The sequence below is a fragment of the Rhinolophus sinicus genome, chromosome 4 (assembly GCF_057876585.1).
Source record: "Rhinolophus sinicus isolate RSI-liver-muscle chromosome 4, RSI-T2T, whole genome shotgun sequence".
NCBI lineage: Eukaryota > Metazoa > Chordata > Mammalia > Chiroptera > Rhinolophidae > Rhinolophus > Rhinolophus sinicus.
Window position 1 is genome coordinate 87,677,680 of NC_142504.1, and position 20,159 is coordinate 87,697,838.

At 41.6% G+C, this 20,159-nt stretch overlaps 1 long non-coding RNA gene across 2 annotated transcripts in view; it reads left to right on the forward strand.

Moving 5' to 3' along the window:
• The window catches only part of LOC109452097 (uncharacterized), a 44,996-nt gene that overhangs the window by 14,800 nt on the left and 10,037 nt on the right, over nucleotides 1–20,159 (forward strand). For both annotated transcript variants that reach the window (XR_012498767.2, XR_012498768.2), the window contains exons 2-3: nucleotides 17,029–17,103; nucleotides 18,527–18,710. This is a non-coding gene — a long non-coding RNA (uncharacterized LOC109452097). The remainder of the gene's footprint in view (nucleotides 1–17,028; nucleotides 17,104–18,526; nucleotides 18,711–20,159) is intronic.

A 20,159-nucleotide genomic window follows, 5' to 3' on the forward strand; every position in this document is an offset into this window, starting at 1 on the left:
CAAAGACAGGGGGAGTATTTTAAGGGGGATTAATGGCAATGTGTCTTTTACTGTAATAATTTTTTTATTTAAACATTCACCATATTCCTTGATTACACCTCGAACATATATATATGACGTATATATGTTGTAAGCCCCCAAATCCGCTTGCTTTATATAATCTTATGCTATTTAATGAAATAATAGAAGAAATGATAAAAATGTATATGGTTATCAAGTCTTTCATAATTACCCACATTTTAACCATTTCTAGTCTTCTTCTTGTGGATTCAAGTTACCAATTAGAGTAATTTTCTTTTCATCCTGAAGAACATCCTTCAGTATTTTTTGTAAGGCATATCTATGAGCATCACATTATCTCAATCTTTGTTGATCTGAGAATATCTTTATTTCATGTTCATGGTTTTTTGAAGGATAGTTTTGCTGGGTATAGTATTCTTGGCTGACAATTGTTTCTTTCAGCACTTTGAATATGTCATTCCACTGCTTTCTGGCCTCCATTGTTTTTGAGGAGATTTAGCCATTCTTAGTGTTGCTCCCTATATATGATTAGTTTTCCCCTTGCTGCTTTCAAGATTTCCTCTTTGTCTTTTGCCATCAAGAGTTTGACATAACTAAGTGAAGATCTCTTTATTGTTTTTGGGTTTTGTTTTTTTTAACTTGGGATTCATTGGGATTCTTGGATTTATAGATTAATGCTTTCATCAGATTTGAGAGGTTTTCAGCCATTATTTCTTCAAAAAATTTTCCTGCCCTTTTTCATTCTCCTTTTATTCTGGGATTCCCATTATGTAATTGATATGCTTCACGTTGTTCCACAGGTCTCTGAAAATTTGTTCATTTTTTTTCAATCCTTTTTCTCTTCGTTCTTCATGTTGTATATCACTCCATTGATCCATCTTCAAATTCACTGATTCCTTCTGATATCTCAAATCTACTGTTGATCCCATATAATAAAGTTTTTATTTTGTTACTGTATTTTTCAAATCTGGAATTTCCATTTGGTCATTTAAAAAAGTTCTATTTCTTTATTGATATTCCTACTTGAGTAATTTTCATAATATTTTCCTCAAATTCTTTAACCACAATTTCCTTTAATTTTTTGAATGTACTTAAAATAGCAGCTTTGAAGTTTTTGTCTGTTAAACCCAACATCTGGGTTACTCAAAGACAGTTTCCATTGACTTTTTTCCCCTAACTATGTGTCACATTCTCTTGGCTTTTTTTTTTTCTTTTTTTTTTTTTTGCATAACTCATAAATTTTTGTTGAAAATTGGATATTTTAGATAATAAATCATAACAAATCTAGATTCTGTTTTCTTTTTATCCTCCAAGATTTTTAGTTGTTACTACTTTTGTTTGTTTTTAACTTGCCTGGACTTGATCTGCAGAATCTGTCACCTTGCAGTTTGCATCTGCTGATGACCCTACTCAGTTTTTATTATTATTATTATTATTTGTATTTGTATTTGTTTTTTTTCTTTGGGAGACTGGCTTCTTCTGGGTCACCTCTGGGTTTGCATAGCTTGATGGTCACTCAATGATTGGTCAGAGGTGTGCTTAAATACCACCATCTGCTGGATCTGTGTATCAATTGGGTGATGTAATCAAATCTGGCAATTTTTAACTCTGCCTCAGCTGTTACTTTAATGCCAGGCCCTCTTGGGTCTCCACTGTGCATATACACAGGCTTCCAGATAGCTGGGGTTGTGTGGAATGCTTATCAAAACCTTAATGACTATCTCATTTCCAGGATCTCCCTATACTAAATTTCTGGCTAGTTTTATACTGCTCCTTCCAACCTGGATTACAATGTCAGGCTAGGGGATCTGTAGGCTTTCCCCATTTGCTGCTGACTATGTGTTTCTACTCTTTACTCCAAATCAAGTGAAGGCCAGTTCAGTCCTGATAGAATAACCAGGCTGACCAGGAAGGGATGGAGAGGGTGGAGGCAGTCCCAAGAAAGAATGCCACATATCCCCACTGTTTTTATTACCAGGATCTCCACAGTTTTTTTGTGATTACATGTTTCTCAATTTACTGTTTGCCTGTGGTCAATTTCCAGAGCCCTGATATGATGATTTTTTACAATTACACCCAGTTTTACAGTTGTTTTTAGGGGAGAGGATTTGTTGACCTCTTCACTCCTTCATAGCTGGAACTTCGAACCTATATACAATGTCTTTCTAAAGAAAATGCATTTTATTATTTTTAAGCATGGCATCTTATCATTTTGGCTATGAATGAGTACTAATAAATAAAGGTAAGTTTAGAAAGACTGAATTACTGCTTGGCCTTTTGGCTAAGATAGAGCATAGACCATATCACTCCCTTGCTCAGGACTGGATGGCTCCATACTGCCTATCCAAGCCAGTTCAGATCCTCTGGTTTCCTGGGTCTCCCGTGATTTGGCCCAGGCTTAACTACCTTACTTACTTCCCACCTGGAAAGCGTGTTGACTGTGGGGTGAGGGACAGGGAGAAGAACAGTCATTCAGGCCTGCATGACCATAAATGACTACACCACTAACAAAAATGTCCCAGATTTAGGTGCATAAAAATACTTTTTATGTGAAATCAATAACAGAAGCACTCAGAACAAAGCATGTTTTAAATGGTGTTATTGGGAGTAATTCAGAGTTAGCAGATCGAGGTTATGGACATGAGTGTAGAACGGCTTCTCTGGTGCAAGATGTGCGACTTGATCCCACAGCTGCCCAGTGCTTTCTAACCACTGTTTCTTTCATGTCATGGTATTCATTATGGGTTGAATTGTGTGCCCAAAAAAGATATGTTGAAGTCCTAACTGTTCCAAATACCTCAGAATGTGCCCTTATTTGGAAATAGGATCACTGCGGATATAATTAGTTAGGATGAGGTCATTAGGGTGGGCCCAAATCCAATATGGTTGGTGTCCATATAAGAGAGGGAAGACAATGTGTAGACAGGCACAGAGAGAGTATCATATGAAGACACAGGGACACATAGACGTAGAGGGAAGACAGCCATGTGGAGATGGAGGCAGAGATTGGAGTGATGCTGCTGTATACCAAGGAATGCCTGGGGCTATTAAGATCTGGGAGGAGCAAGGAAATCCGCCTCTAGAGACTTTGGAGAGAATGTGCCCCTGCCAGCACCTTGATTACAGATATCTGGACTCCAGAACTGTGAGAGAATACATTTCTGTTATTTTAAGCCACTCAGTTTGTGGTACTTTGTTATGGCCCTAGGAAACTGATAAATATGGTATATATGTTTTATCAAAGTTGGTTCACTCCATCGTCATGATTCCCATGCCCGTTCCCAGCCTGGGACACCAGCCTGGCTGTCATGTCCTCTTCTGGGCTACATAGTCAGGCCATGTGTGGTTCAGCAGCTTTGGGAAGCAGGCACATTTTATAGACTTAGATTTAAAAAGACAAGCTTTTTATATTTCCCACAATTTCTCACTTATCAGCATCTGGTATGTTACAGAGTAAAGTATTGTTCATGCTTGCTGTGAAATCACAGCTATTTCATGGGCACTATTGAAGAACTAGCCAAGCCTGACTGTGTGACTCCACAAGTAAGAGAAATGGCTATGAATGAGCACTAATAAATAAAATTAAGTTTAGAAAGATTTAATTGCTTCCTGGCCTTTTGGCTAAGATCAAGGAGGCTGGTGCCCTCGATACAAAGTGCTGTCCTTGGGAGTGGCCAAGTGGGGAGTGGGCTGAATGGTGTGACAGTGACACATGACTGTCTCTGGACCCTGTCCCACCTCCTCCCCAGTTCAGGGCCTTCGCACAGGCTGCTCCCTCTGCTGGGGACGCTAGCCCTGTTCCTTCTCCCACTCTATGTCTCAACCTCTCAACTTAAGTGTCACCTTCTTACCTAAGGGAGCACTACGTACCCCTCCCCATAAATGTCTCCCCAACCTATTCTTTGCTTGCTTCATAAACTTCATTATGATTTGTCATTATTTATTTGCTAAATTTTTGTGTGTTTTGTTGTGGTTATTTTTTGCCATGGTGAGCTCTTTGAATGTAAGAGCTATGCCAGCTTTATCCCCCATGTACTGCTGATACTGGGCACCAGTCCCCAGTCCCCAACACATATCAAGTGCTCAAAACCTCCTGCAGAATGATCTCTACTCGAAAGTCTCCATGACATACATGAAAACACCCTGGACACCATCAAGGGTATTTTTATTTTCACTGTACTAAACCACTAGGCTTCCAAACCAGCCTCCCACAGGCCCCAAGACTTAATGAGTAAGTTGTAACCTAAGGTCCCCATCCTGGGGCAGCTCCTCATCTTCACCTTCATGACCCTCATCCTCAACTGTGTCATATGCTCTCCATGGGTCACCAGTGTAGATTCACACACACCTAGGAGAGTCGCAGATTCTGTTCAAATGGAAGTGGGCCCATGTCATGCCACTGCTCAGAAGTATTCCCTGATTGCTCCCCTGACCACTAAGAGTGGAAGTATAAGTCCTTACTGTGCCCACCAGGGCCTTTGGGGTCTGGCCCCAGCTACCCCTCTGACTCATCTATGCCCTCCTCCTGGCTCACACTGGCCCTTGCTGCCCCTTGAGCATGCTACATGCTCTTCTGCAGTAGGGCCTCTCCCAGGGACACTACCTACCCAGATAAACGCAGATCTATCTTCTCTATCTCTCTAGAGTCTGAGTTCAAATGTCACCTTCTCAGTGGGCCCACCTGTGCCACCCAATTTTTAAATTAAACTTTTTATAGTGACACAAATGTAGATCCACCTATAGTTGCAAGAAATAATACAGAAAGATCTCCTGTGCCCTTTCCCCTGTTCCCCCAAGTGGTAACATCTTCCAAACCTGTAGTACAATAGTACAACCAGCACACTGGTGGCATTGATTCAGTCAGGTTACAGGACATTTCCATCCCACAGGGATCCCTCAGACTGCCCTTTTATAGCCACACCCAGTTCCTTCAGCCCCACCCCCTCGATAACCCCAGCAACCACCCATCTGTGCTCCGTTTCTATAATTTTGTCATTTCAAGAATGCTAAATGAAAGGAACCATAGAGTATATAACTTTTTGGGATTGACATTTTTCACTCAAAAGAATTCTCTGGAGATTCCTCCAGGTTGTTGGGTACATTAGTAGTTCATTCCTTTTCATTGCTGAGTAGTAATGCCACGGTAAGGAGGTGCCAGTTTGATCATTCACCCAATGGACAAGTTGTTTCCAACTTGGGGCTATTACAAATAGAGCTGCTGTGGAAATTCATGCATGGGTTTTTGTGTGAACACAAGTTTTCATTTCTCAAGGATAAACACCTGAGAGTCCAATTGCTAGGTCAAATATTAATTGCGTGTTTTAATTTTTAAAGAAACTCTGGCCATTCTAGTTTGAATTTTAAACTCCCAACTCAAACACATCCAACACCTTTTATCCTGCTCTACTTTGATCTTTTCCACAGTACTTCACCTTCTAAAATACTGTACAATGGATTTGTTTGTTTATTAGATGTATTGTGTTTGATCTGTCTTCCCATCCATCCCAATGTCATTCTGAGCCGGAGCAGGCACAGGAGCACCGATGCAGGCACTCTGACCGGCCTCCTCCATCAGTGGAAAGCTTGCTGGGATCATGAGATCACACAAAGGCCAAATGCCCATCAACTGCGTAATGCGGTTGTGATGATAAGACAGACCCTGTGCACGAATTCTCCAGATGAAGCAGTGTACTATGTTTACAAGCAAACCACACTGAGTACAAAAACCAAATTAGTGCTATCCCAAAATAAAACGTACAGTGCAGGAAAGTCTTAACTCAGAAACTCTGTTGATTTATGATCTGGCCAAGCAGAGCTGCAATCCACGTAGACTCCCTCCCTACCCTCCCCACTCAGTCCCAGGGGAGGGAGTCGTTTTGCAAATAAGCAGAAAGGATTCTAGTTAGAAACATTCAGAGAGCCCCAAAGGCAGGAGAATCAAGACAGGACTGTATTTCAAGCTGAAAAGTGAAAACCAAATAAACAAAGCTGCCTGGCGTGGCACCTGGCCAGCTCAGCTGTGTAAGTGAACAGCAAAAACATTCCTCAGCTCTGTGGAAGCCCCTGGAAGAAATCCAGAACCTTGTTTACTTAGCCTGACTGGGGAGTTGTTGTTATTATTATCATTGCCATGAATTCATTTATTTCTTAATGCAATGGTTTCTTTCATTTTCAATGTTTGTCTTACATTTGTACTGATTAGGTGAATGCTGGAAGAAATAATGAAATAGTCCTGTCAAATAATGCTCTGGCTGACTCAAAGTGGAAATGTTTATAGTGTTCCCATTAACACCAGATGATGTCAGCCTGACTATTGTGCTGCTTTTTCAAAAACACACAGGGCTGAAAAAACCCTCACAAACAATCCAAAATGAGTCAAGACCTAGAAGACGTTTTCTCCATAAACACCTTCCTCTGGATTTTGGCACTGGCAGCAAAACCCACAAGGATATGGGGAGTGCGGTGACTCTGAATGCTGGGAACTCACGTGTCCCGGCATCCTAAGCGTCATCCAGACAGATGACTTGTGGGTGTCACTATTTATAAGCACCACCTGTGTCCCCTCCCAGCCTGGCTCTGTGCTTTGGTTCCTGTGACTCCTGTGTCCCACTTGTCTTCCTGACCCTTTTTTCTCCTCCACTTTATCCTTCCTTATCTTCCCCAAACCCAAAGGTAAACCAACTAAAACAACTAGGCCTCAGCATCCATTATGGAAATATAGCTTCACTTGTGGTGCCATAAAACTGCCATCCTCAGCCGGGAACCACAACTCCCCAGCCCACAGGCCCTCCGCTCTGGACCACTGGAAGCTAGGAGAGGGAGTGATGTGTGCCAGGGGGCAGTTTTCAATGTTCTTCTCCAAGCAGAGACCAGCCCACTCCTGCCCAGACCCATTCCATACAAGCTTCATCAAGACTCTGTTTTGGATGCCCTGGGCTTCTTGAGTGCCCCAGATGACCACGGGAACCACAGGAGAGAATTAGTGTGGTCTCCACAGTGTCCTGGGTGGAGTATGGGGGCCTGAGGAAGGAGCTTTTATTGCAGGCTTCAGTGCGATCTCTGGGGAAGATTTTCCACTTATGGGAGACAAGCAGAACCAATTTTTAGAGAGTCTTCAAAAACTAAGCTATAAATGCTCAGTGAGCACTGAAGACCTTGGAGGGGAGAACAGGCAGATGCCTGCCCAGGCCTGCAGCCCTGGGTCAAGGAAGCAGAGCAGGGACCATTGTCCTCAGAATCAGAGGCCCCAGAGCCTGAATGCCTAGGCTAGGTCATACTGGACCAATCTCACAGTTCTGGAGGCTAGAAGTCCAAGATCAAGGTTTCTGGAGGGGACTCTCCCTGGCTTGCCAATAGCTAATTTCTCACCATGCCCTCACATGGTTTTTCCTCGGTGTATGCACACAGAGGCAGAGACAGTGCATGCATGCCTTCTGGTGTTTCCTCCTAGAAGGACATTAATCCTATGGGATCAAGGCCCCACCCTTGTGACTTCACGTAACCTTAATGACCTCTTTATAGGCCCCATCTCCAAATATAGTCACATGAATAGGTTCGGGATTCAACATATAAATTTGGGGAAGACACAATAAAGTCCATAGCAGCTCCCCAAGAACTGATATTCCACTTCCCTAATTGGAAAAAGTTCAGGGATTCCCTGGCATCAATTTGGTTCCATTCTGCTCACGAACGCAGTATGTCTACTGCTCTGAGTGGGACTGGGGCCATAAAGGGGTTAGAGCACCCTGCGTGCCCCTGCCCTGGCAGAAACCCCCTGAGAATGGGGAGCATTATGATATACGAGTTCCTTTCAAATTGAGCTGATGTGCAAATGCAGGAGTTGTGTGCTGGCCCTCAGTTTCAAGAACTGGATGGGAAGGAATTGTAGGCCATGGTGCATTGCAGACAGCCCACGGGCCTGCATATAAGAAGGCCAGGCATCCTCTCCCCACTTCCCTGATCTGGGCAGTGGAGATAATACAGTGAACACTGCATGCGCAGCGTTGTGTGGCACTTGTGTGAGCTCATATATGCGGGGCCCTGAGAAGTGGAGGGAGAAGCTCTCAGGAGGCAGAGGCAGGAGGAGATTGTTCTCCTCACTTTTCATGGTGCCACAGGAAGCTGCCCCTGGATTCTTCTTCAGGATTAAGGTGAAGAAGGATGCAAGAGGCTTTCACTACCATGGTAACAGCAAGATATGTCTAGGTGAACTAAGAATCCTACTTTCCTATTTGGTGAATGAGTTGTAGGTGCAAAGAAGCCCTGATTAACTGAAATTCAGGTAGGGAAGAGCCTCTCATGGTTGAACCAAAAGTACCAGCTGAGGCAAGCACCTAGTCTGGTGTAGGCAGGCAGATGAGCAGGCCTGCTATAGAGGAAGACAATGTGTGCAGGAAGCAGGCAAGCTTTAAATGACAGTTAGGTTTTGATTAAACAAAAGAAAACAAATATAAACCCACAAACCCAAGAAGCTGAGTAAGTTACAAGCAGAATAAATATTTTAAAAAACCACACTCAGGCACTTTGTAGTCAAAATGCTGACAACAAAGTTAAAGAAAAACATCTTAAAAGGAGCCAGAGGCAAAACATGTTATATACATACAAAATTAAAACTGACATCTCATCAGAAACAATGAAGGCAAGAAGAAAAAGGAAAAAGATCTTTTAAGTGCTGAAAGAAAAACACCTGCAACTTAGAATCTATAAACTACAAAAATATCTTATAAAAATTAAGGCAAAATGAAGAAATTTTTGGATATCAAAAGCTGCGAGTCATCTCTAGCAAATTCACACTACGAGAAATGTTAAAAAAAATTCCTTAAGGGTGGTAGAAAATGACATCAGATAAACAAGAGAAAAAACACAAATTTCAAATGTCAGGAATAAAGGGAGGTTATTAATACCAATCCTGAAGATATAAAGGTTAATAAAGTGTTTTTGAATGATTTTATGCTAAAAATATTGACAAGTTAGATAAAATGGACAAATTCCTTGAAAAACACAAATTACCAAAACTGACACAGGAGGAAATAGAAAATCTGATGATCCCCACATTGATTTTAAAACTTGAATTTGTAGTTAAAAACCTTTACAAAGAAATTTCAATCACAGATGGTTTCACCAGTAAATTCCATCAAACTTGCAAGGAAGAAATTATACCAAATGTACACAAACTGTTTCAAAGAATGGAGGAGGAAACCATTTTCCAATTTTTAAAATTTTTGTCCAGTCCAACCCTAATACCAAAACCAGACAAAGACATTACGAGAAGAGAAAACCACAGACCAATATCCCTTATGAACATAGACACAAACATCCTTAACAAAATATTAGCAAACTGAACTGAGCATTTTTAAAAAATAGGATAATACAACATGACCAAAACCTGGGAAAATTTCCCAGGAATGTAAGATTGCTTTATTTTTTAAATATCAATCAATATAATTCATCACATCAGAATAAAAGAAAAATCATATCACCATCTCAATGGATACAGGAAAAACATTTTCTAAAATTCAACACCTCTTCATGATAAAAACTCAGCATAGTAGGAAGAGAAGGAAACTTTCTCAACCTGATAAAAGGAATTTCAAAAAAACCTACCGCTAACATCATACATAATGACAAAATATTGGAAGTTTCACCTTAAGATGGAGAGCAAGGCATGGCTGCCCACTCTCACCACTTCTATTCAACATTGTGCTGGAGATCATGGTTTACTGGGACCACAGGGCAAAAAAGAAATAACAGCAATAAAGATTAGAAAAAAAGAATAAAACAGCAGTCTAGAACTAATAAGTGAATTTAGCAAGGTCTCAGAATACAAGGTCAATATACAATTATAAATTGTATTTTTGTACACTAGAAGCAAACAATTGAAAAATTAAATTTAAAAACCATTTGACAAAAAGGGTGAGATTGAGGGAACACTTTGGGGTATAGTAGTCGTGTTTATGATGGTGGTAATGGAGCATCTGAAAGTAAACTTAAGAAAGCAATTCCATTACAGTAGCATAAAAAAGAATAACATACTTGGAATAAATTTAACAAAGGAGGCAAAAGACTTGTACAGTGAAAACTACAAAACCTTGCTGAAAGAAATTAAAGAAGACCTAAATAAGTAGAAATGTGTCCCTTTTTCATGGAATTGAAGACTTAGTATTAATAAAATGACAGTACTACCCAAAACCAATATACAGGTTTAATGGAATCCCTATCAAAATCCTAATTTTTTTTAACAGAAATAGAAAAACACATCCTAAAATTCAGATAGAATCTCAAGGGATGCCAAACCGACAAAATAACCTTAAAAAGAACAAAGTTGGAGGACTCACACTTCCTGATTTCAAAACTTACCAAAAAGCTGCTGTAATGGAGGCAGTGTGGTACTGCATGATAACAGATATACTCGTATAGACCAATGGAATAGAATAGAGAGCCCAGAAATAAACCCTCCATATATGGTCATTTGATTTTCAACAAGGGCCAAGACCATTTAATGTAGACAAGACAGGCTTTTCAACAAATGGTGATGTAAAAATTGGATATTTATATACAAAGGAATGAAGTTGGGTCCTTACCTTACACCAGATACAAAAATTGTCTCAAAATGGATTAAAGACCTAAACATAAGAGCTAAAACTATAAAACTCTTAAAAGAAAACATATAGGAAAAACCTCATGGCATTGGATTTAGCAGTGAGTTCTTGGATATGACACCAAAACCATAGGCAACAACAACAACAAAATGAATACATTGGCCTTCATCAAAATTTTAAAAGTTTTGTGCACCAGATAACACCAAGAGTACAAAAAGACAAACTACAGGATGGGAGAAAATTTTGCAACTCACATACTTGATAAGGTTCGAGCATCCAGAATGTCTAAAGAACTTTATAACTCAACAACAAAAGACAAGAACCCTATTTAAACATGGGCAAAGGACTTGAACAGACATTTCTCCCACAAAGTTACACAAAGGCCGGCAAGCACACAAAAGATGCTCAACATCATTAGTCATTAGAGAAATGCAAATCAAAACCACAATGAGATATCACTTCATACCCACTAAGATGGCTTTAATAATTTTTAAAAAAACAGAAGATAAACAAACATTGCCGAAAATATGGAAAAATTGTAACCCTAGTGCATGGCTTATGGAAATATAAATGTGTCGTCACTGTGGAACACAGTTTTTAAAAGTTAAACATAGAATTACCAAGTGATTCAGCAATTCTGCTTGTAGATATATACCCCAAAGAATTGAAAACAAGTATTCAAACACTTGTACATGAGTGTACACATATTTGTACATAGCAGCACTGTTCACAATAGCCAAAGGGTAAAACAACCCAAATGTCTATCAACTGATGAATGATTACATAAAATGTGGTTTGTCCATAGAATGGACTATTATTCAGCAATAGAAAGGATGAGAATATGGATACATGCTACAACATGGATAAACGTTATGCTAAGTGAAAGCAGCCAGAGCAAAAGTTCACATATTACGATTTCACTTATATAAAATATCCAGAATAAGTAAATCCAGAGACGGAAAGCAGGATAGTAGTTTCCAGGGGCTAGGGAAAGAAGAAAATAGACACAGCTAATGGGTACAGGTTTGTTCTGGAGGATGATGGAAATGTTCTAAAATTAGATAGTGATGATGGTTGCACAACAGTCACTGAAAAGTTTTTAGAGTACGTAAATTATATCTTTAAAAAAATTTTGTGCAACATAGGACTATATACCAAAAAAGTGATTACTACCACTACACACCTAGAATCACCAAAATCCAGAACACTGACAACACCAAATACTGTCAAAGATAAGGACCAACAGGAACTCTCATTACTGGTGGGAATTCAAAATGGCACAGCCACTTTGGAGGACAGTTTGGTGGTTTCTTACAAAATTAAACATACTCTTACCATATGATCCAGCAATCATGCTCCTTGGTATTTACCCAAAGGAGTTGGAAACTTTTGTCCACAGAAAAACCTGCACACGCAAGTTTACAGTAGCTTTATTTACGATTGCCAAAACCGGGAAGCAACCAGGATGTCCTTCAGTAGGTGAATGGATAAATAAACTGATACATCCTGACAATGGACTACTTAGTGCTAAAAAGAAATGAGCTATCAAGTCATGCAAAGGCATGAAGGAAACTTAAATGCATATTACTGAGTGAAAGAAGCCAATCTGAAAAGGCTACATAATGTGTATGATTCAACTATATGACATTCTAGAAAAGGCCAAACTATGGAGACCATAAATAGACCAGCGGTTGAGAGGAGGGGAGGGATAAATGGGCAGAGCACAGAGGATTTTTAGGGCATTGAAAATACGCTGTATGATACCATAATGATGTATATAGATCATTACACATTTATCCAAACCCTGACATCATGCTCAAGATAATTAATTCAAGATGATAACAAATCGAAACAGAAAAGGGAAACTATAATGCTGCTAGAAGAGAGGATAGAATATCTTCATGACCTTATGGTAGGCAAAGATTTCTTGGAACTCAAAAAACACGAACTGGGTAAGAAAAATAATGATTTACAAAAAGAGCATCAAAATTCAAACTCAGCTCATCAAAAGATATCATTCAGGGAATGAAAAGAACAGCCTGATTAGTTGCCGTGGGCCCCAGCAGCTTTCACTGGCTTCCCACTCTCCTGCTGAAAGGATTAAGCTGTTTAAGAGACCTTGTCAACTCCTACCCATCTTTTCTCTCACTTAGATTGATAGATTGACAGGTTGCAAAGGAGGTATCTGGCTCTGACCAAGTCAAGAGTTTTCTGGTCCATCAACAAAGCCTACCCCTCTACTAACATTTCTGCAAATACCAATCGGCCATGGTTTTCTCAACCTTCTTTTTAATATTCAATTGGTAGCCAAGTTCCAGGCACAAAAGGCTTTAAGAATCACATTTCTAATAGCATGATGAAATTGACAGTTCTGAAACTGCCCACATTATAGCTCAGCTTGGTCCAGAAGCATCTTCTGTAACATTGTATAATCTGATTACTAAGGCACCTCACAAAGCATATTTACATGAAATTTCACGGAAGCTCCACAACATGTGGGGATTAATACTTCATTTTCAGATGAGCACATTGAGATTTCTGAGCATTCTTGCAACGTACTCTTTACCTGTCTGGTAAGTAAAGGTCTGGAGCTCAAACCCAGATCCTTAGCCTCCAAATCCAGCACATCCCACCTCATTGTCAGGCCTGGCTGTGAGATGATGGAAGAGATAGTCTCTGTCACTAACTCTGCTTCCTCAGCATGGGGGTGAATGCATGTGCAGACAATATTTAGCAGAATTTACATAATGGTGATGGAACCAGTCAGACATTTTGCCCGTCCCAGCATGATCTTGTGCGGTGAGAGCAACCAACGCAGGGCCGCTGAAGGCTCTGGGAAACCTAAGGTTTTGTTTCACGGAAGTAAGCAATTCTAGGACCTCCAAGTATGAGCTGATCAGCCAGATTTTGCTTAAATTGGGGATCCTTTGGTCACTGGTTGCCCGTGGAGGGGAAGTGAGCAAACCGCCTAAAAAGGTGAGTCTCGTCAGTCCATTGCTCTGGTGTGGGCCATGCTCAGAAATGAGCTTTCAGAGGTTGAAGTCATTCAGTTGCTCTACAGCTTTTCGGTCGGCGGATTATTTTGTGAGCCTTCTAATCCTTGTTTCATTTTGAAAGGCCAAAGCCATTGCTAACTAAAGGAGACCAACTGTGAAGAGCACTTGTCAAAGGGCCAGTCTCCTGCACTGCTCCTTATTTCTGCCCTGATTCACGCAGGGGTGAAGGGTTATGTGCTGGACAGGGAAGAACATGGAACCAGGAAGAAGGTGGCAAAAGGTAGAAAATGGGGGTGGGGTAAGGTGAGCGCAGGACTGAGGTGTGAAGAAGCATAAGAGACGAGAGCCGGAGAGACGGCAGGTAAAACAGTGAGACATTAGGATTTCAGCGGTTGGGCAGGTCTGCATGACAGGGTTCACGGTGCATATCTCACTTTTCAAAGGCAGTTTCCAGCCATTTATTTTCCATTCAACAGAAAGTCTTCCATAACTTGATTGCATGATGGTATCATGATGTGCTACGTGGCACAAATAGGCAAATCAAGGCGTTAATATTACATTAGAGATATTTCTACCGAGGACAAGAAAAGCTGCTGCCCAAATTTCCCCTTGATAATGTCTCTCCCCTTCTCAAATCCTCCTATTCCCCCTAAAACAAAAACAGTACAAGAAACACATGCTGGATGAAATCAGAGTAACATATATTTATAGCCTCACAAAGTACTCCAAGAAAGAATATTTTGCATATGCACAATAAGATACGGAATCTACTTGTTTTGGATTTCTTGCACCTAGCTATTACAGGAAATCACTGCTTCGTTATCACAATTTCTACAAGGTGGAATGGTGCGGAGTCAGTGAGCACTCTAAGTCATTTCCAAAAATGCTTTTAAGGGAAGTTCTGCAAATAATACTATTTCTTAAGGGAGAAACAATTTTAACAACCATTTCTTCTTTTCATGTCATACCAAGTAACATATTACTTTTTGAATCAGAAATAAGTCAAACCAGAATGCTTAACGTACATATTAATAATGGTTCTTGTGGATCATATAATAGATATTTAAAATAGCAGTAAAGAAGGCTAAAGTGGATGTGTTTTCACTTAGTAACTAGTTGATACTAATAATTTGCCTATAATTTGAAAGGCAGCATTTAGGATTTGTAAGATTTTCTTCAATCATATGTGATCCAGCAGCTGATATGCCATTGAGGGGCTGTAGGATGACTTTTTTAAAAAGCCTTTATATGTTTAATAAACTTTTTATTTTAGAACCGTTTTAGGTTGTAGGGAGAGGGGCCCGAGTCCCAGACTCCTTTATGGAATGAAAAAAGTGGAGAAACCTGGTGAGACAGGGCCCTGTGCCTCCTAGGAAACCCCAGTGATTGGCATTGCCGAGTGACAATCAGCTTGTTTCGAAGGGGGAGGGAGGTGTCTTGTATCCAGTGCCACCAGTACCTGGTGAGTGGATGCCCAGGAAGGTTTTGGCCATGCTGCAAAGAGGCCCAGGGATCCTGTGGGGGTGTTGTTGACTCAGGTGGTAGTCATTTATGAATGCAGATATTTGCTTAGTGGCAGAGGTTATGTTTGCAATGTGAACCTGTTTAAGGGAACCTCCTAAGTAACTTAAGGCACAAGCATTACACAGATATGGCACAAGTCGGGCTGGAAGGAGAAATGTGCCTGAAGTTTGAATCCATGGTTTAGAAGCCACAGAGCATGGCGATACTCTAGGCTGGTCTGAGAAGGGTTCCACACAGCTCATGGGCTTTAGGGCTCCGGAAAATAGGAGCCAGAGGGGTGGGTAGTAAAGCTGTCTGCATTGCACACTGGACCTCAGCCACATTTCCTTCCCAGTGTCCACTGTGCCTCAGTGATGGAGGGTTAGCAGTTCCCGTCTTCTCTCCTTGCTCACACTCAAGGACTCTGCCTGGCATGCAGGCCAGAATTCTCTTGGGCTATGGATTTCCATATATGCTCCTCCATGGAAAGTCCCCACGCTGATACAGGATGTCCTCAGCAGGACCCCATCCTGTCCTCCTTATCGCAGCTGCAGGCAGCCTGAGCCACCTTCCTCCTGCCTGAGTCACTGCGCCAGGCCACAGGCTGCCTTTCCTCTGGCTTGCCCTGTGGGCCTGCCACCGTCCATTCCATCTTCTCGCTTGTCCCTTTATTTTTCAGAAATACTACAGATTTATTTTTATGACCTATATGGAATGGCTATTTATTATCCAAAAAAAAAATTTCCATACTTATCTCCTTTCCTTTTCTTCGTCTTTCTCGAGTTCTAGCCTATCCTATCCCTGCTGGACCCCACGCCGAATTACTACATTATTTGTATACTTATTGTTACCTAGTTTTCCTTGACTATTACACCATTTTGACAAAAATCAACTGTCCTTTTAGGTTTGGTCCTTGCATTCCCAGCCACCAGTCAGTACACTGCTGACGTTTTTCTTGCTCATCCACGTCTTACCTCCTTGACCACCTTACTGACCGTCCTATGGCAGGAGGCTCCATTCCCCCCAGGAATGGATGAATGAATGAAAAAATGAACAACAGGGTGATGCCAAATGTCTAAACCCAGCGATTTTGAATTTGTTCAATTGACCAGAAATTTTGAGACCAGGTGGATCTTGTTTATCTTAAATAAGATACATTGGCAGACCCCTGGATTCATGTCATATTGAATTTCAAGTTTAAAATACCTATAATACATAATTTGGGGATAAATTTTGTATTAATTACTAGATTCTAAGTAAGCAACAAGGAATGCCAATGGTTTTAGGAAACTTATGGGAGGAAAAGTTAGAAGTGAAAATATTCTCTTCATGGCCATTGACATTTTTACCCAGAAATGACAGTGACACTGCCTAGTATCCTGACAGTATAATTTAGGTCGGGGTCGGGGGGTAATGTATTCTGAGCACAACCCCTCTCACTTTTAAGAATTATTCTATAAACATTGAATACCCATTATGTATCAGGCAAGACAATTAGTAATGTCTAGTGATTTTCCCCTATAAAAATGAAACGCTCTCTAGTTTACGCACTTCTGCTATCGCCATGGTTTAGTCAACAAATGTTCACCAAGCTCTACCGGGTGTCAGACACTGCCCGGTGTCAGGCTCCTTGTCCTTAAAGATCTCGGCCTGCTGACCATGCAAAGCAACAAACATGGAGCCCGCGGACAGCAGGGAATGCAGGGTAGGGAAGGGACAAGGAAGCTTTCTGGAGGAAGTCACTGCTAAGCCAAGTGCTGAGGATAAGGGAACTCTCCAAGTGATAGGGAACGCGGAATGAGCTTGCCACATTGTGGGAAATGAAATGTTGTGTTAGACACAAGTTATTTGAAAGGAGACATTAGGTCAAAAATGTAAATAGGAATTAAGAAATTGTCTTCCATATCCAGGACGTAGCTCTGAAGATGGTGAAGCCAGGAGGTAAAGTCTCAATTCCTTCGCCTGAATCTGCTCTTGAAGAAGTGGTGAGTCTTGGTGAATGGGGAGTCCAGAGAAGCCAGGGCCCATCCTCCCAGACACCTTTCTCCTTCCGAGCAGCCTCATGAGCAGCTCAGACCGCAACTCCTGTGCAGCCCTGGGCAGACTGCCCGACAACCCTGAGCCTCTGCTTCCTTCATGGTTAAAATGGATGCAATGATGCTCCCTGTTGGGTGTTGTTTCTTTGGTTTCTTCTCCCCATGCAAATGCTGCTAGGCAAAACATCTAAATAGATTCATGCTGGCTCCATGGTGAGGGGTGTGTGTGGACAGAACAGGACCTGCACAGGGAGAGGCCAGGGCGTCTGGGGTGGGGAGGAGAAGCAGTAGCACCTGACTTACAGCTCTTCTTCAGGCCCTGCCAGCCCCATTTACTCTGATTTAAAAGACAAAACCTACAGTTTCTGAAATGATGATGGGTCAAGAATCTTCAGATATGGAAGGCATCTTACCTCTCACTGCTCCTACCCTCCCTCCCCCAATTTAATCAAGATAATTTCTGTTCCTTTCCATTAGATTCAATGACCTATTAGGGAACAATAGTTTAAATAAAAATCACATCTGGCAAAGCCATCGAGCATTTTTAGTCTAGCTATGTATGGTTTTCAATTAAATATTTACGAAACATGTAAGATATACAAGCTTCACTGTCAGGTGAATGCCAGTGAAAGGTAGTTTAAAATAAATGTGTCCACCCAGTCTTCCGTCTTCTCCTTTAGAGAAAGTGTATCGGTCAGGGTTCTCCAGAGACACAGGATCAATAGGATGTGTATATACAGAGGGAGCCAAAAATGTACGCACATTTTAAGGAAAAAAAAATGTATTGAAATTGTAATGCTCAACATATACCGATAACAAAAGATGAATACAAGTCATGTGTATACATTTTTTGGCACCCGCGTCTGTGTGTGTGTGTGTGTGTGTGTGTGTGTGTGTGTGTGTGTGTGTGCATATGGAGAGAGAGATGTATTTTAAGTAATTGGCTCACGCGATTTTGGGGCTAACAAGTCTGAAACCTGAAGGGCAGGCCAACAGGCTGGAGATCCAGAAAAGAGCTGATGTTACAACCAGTCCAAAGACAGCCTGAAGGCAGAATTCCCTTTTCTTTGAGGACCTCAGTCTTTTTCTCTTAAGGCCTTCAACTGATTGGATGAGACCCACTCCTATTATGGAGAGTAACCTGCGTTATTCAAAGTCTATTGGTTTAAATGTTAATCTTATCTAAAAACTACCCTCTCAGCAACATGTAGATTGGTGTTGAACTAAATATGTGGGTCCTGTGGCGCAGCCAAGTTGCACATGAAGTTAACCATTGCAGAGTGCCCCATGGGAACGTGCACTTGCATGGTAATTTCAGCATTCTCACATTACATCCTGGCTGCATCTCTGTGTTCCTTCTCACCATCCTAAGGTAGCTCCAAGCCAACCTTCTCCTGCCAAAGGAAGTACGGGCTGAAAGGAACCCTGTGCTGGATGGAGGGGACCTGGCTCACTGCCCTCCGTGCCTCCTAGCAGCTGTGCTGCTTCACCCTTTGAACTTCAGTTTCCCCAGGTGTAAAGTGGACACGCTGCTATATCTACCTCACAGGATTATAGTGAGTATTCAATGGAAAGAATATAGTGGGGTGGGGGTCGGGGGGACGATGCTTTGCACGCCTTTAGGTGCAGTCATTGGGCTGTCAGGAAGAGCCAGACTTCCCTGAGACCGAGCAGGACAAAAAGAGGTCCCGTGTCGTGATGGACAGGGCAGGGTGGGAGGCTTTCCCCATAGACCGAGGCCACTGGGAGGGAGGCTCCAACCTGAAGGACAAGCCTAAATTCCACTGAAAAGTATATACTCCCAATCCAGAGCGCCTAAATTGAGTTTTTGGCTCTTTTAAAATTACTACGTGCTCTTTCCAAAAATTCCAGATTGCAGAGTAAAAAGTGTAAGTTCCCTTCTTCATTACTCCTACCCCAAATCCACTCCCTTCTCCAAAGGAGACAACGATTAACTCCTTGGCAGGAATCCTTTCACATCCTTACTGATCTTTTTGTTACTACAAAATTGGGGTTGACCTATGGTTTTGTGATTTTTTTTATTCACTTAGCAATATAGTACATACCTGCTTTTTCATGTTTAAATGTGAATATTTGTATAGTGGGTGTGTTTTTTTCCTACTTGCATAGAGAAAAAAGGCAAAACAGGCAAACAAATAAATAAAAGGCTTCTTACAAATAAAAGATGAGCGTCAATGCAGGCCTAGGAAACCAGCTTTCTGACAGAGTGTCCACATGATTCAGCCCCCTTTTCTCTGGGAAGGGCCCTGGTCCAGGCACTGCTACCACGAGAGTTTACCTTTGCTGTCCCAGACCCACCGTGCACCCCAAAATCCCCACCTATACATTCCATTCCTAGAATGTTCTGTCTTGGCTTTCTCCTTGGCTCCCGTAGCCACGTTTTCCTCTGAGGCTGAGACAAAAGCGATTGGCCCTCTGCCACTCCATAAGCAAAGAAATGGAAGCATCGAATTTCAGAGAAAATGGTAATGAATGGGTACAAATACTAGATTATTGTTCCTTTATGAAACCTTCCAGACAGGCAAGCAAGAAGTTTGGGGGAATTGCACTAATGTGTGTGTACTTACGGAACATTTCACTTTCAAGGTCTGATAATGTCTCTGGAGGGACTTTTTCTTTGAAAAGACCAGAAACACTCTCCTCTTTATCTCTAGTTAGCAGTTTCCTCCCCACTTGTTATGAGGGGAGATATCAGTCACCAAGCCCTTGGTTGGATTCCTGAAGAAAGCCCTAGCAATATTCCACATTGCAAAACGCAGGCCATGCCCTTCTACATTCACACTGGAAAGAGCTGAGGCTCCAAGTCACCTGGGCTGGTGGAGGTGACTCATCTTCCTGACCCGCGTGGAGGAGGGCAGCGTGTTGGGTGCACACTGTGTGCCTGGCAGCAGTCAGCATCCTGTTAGCCAGGAAAACACTGCCTCTTCCCAGGAAAGGCTTTGTGTGCAGCTGGACACATGGTGGACAGAGGCCACTGAGTCATG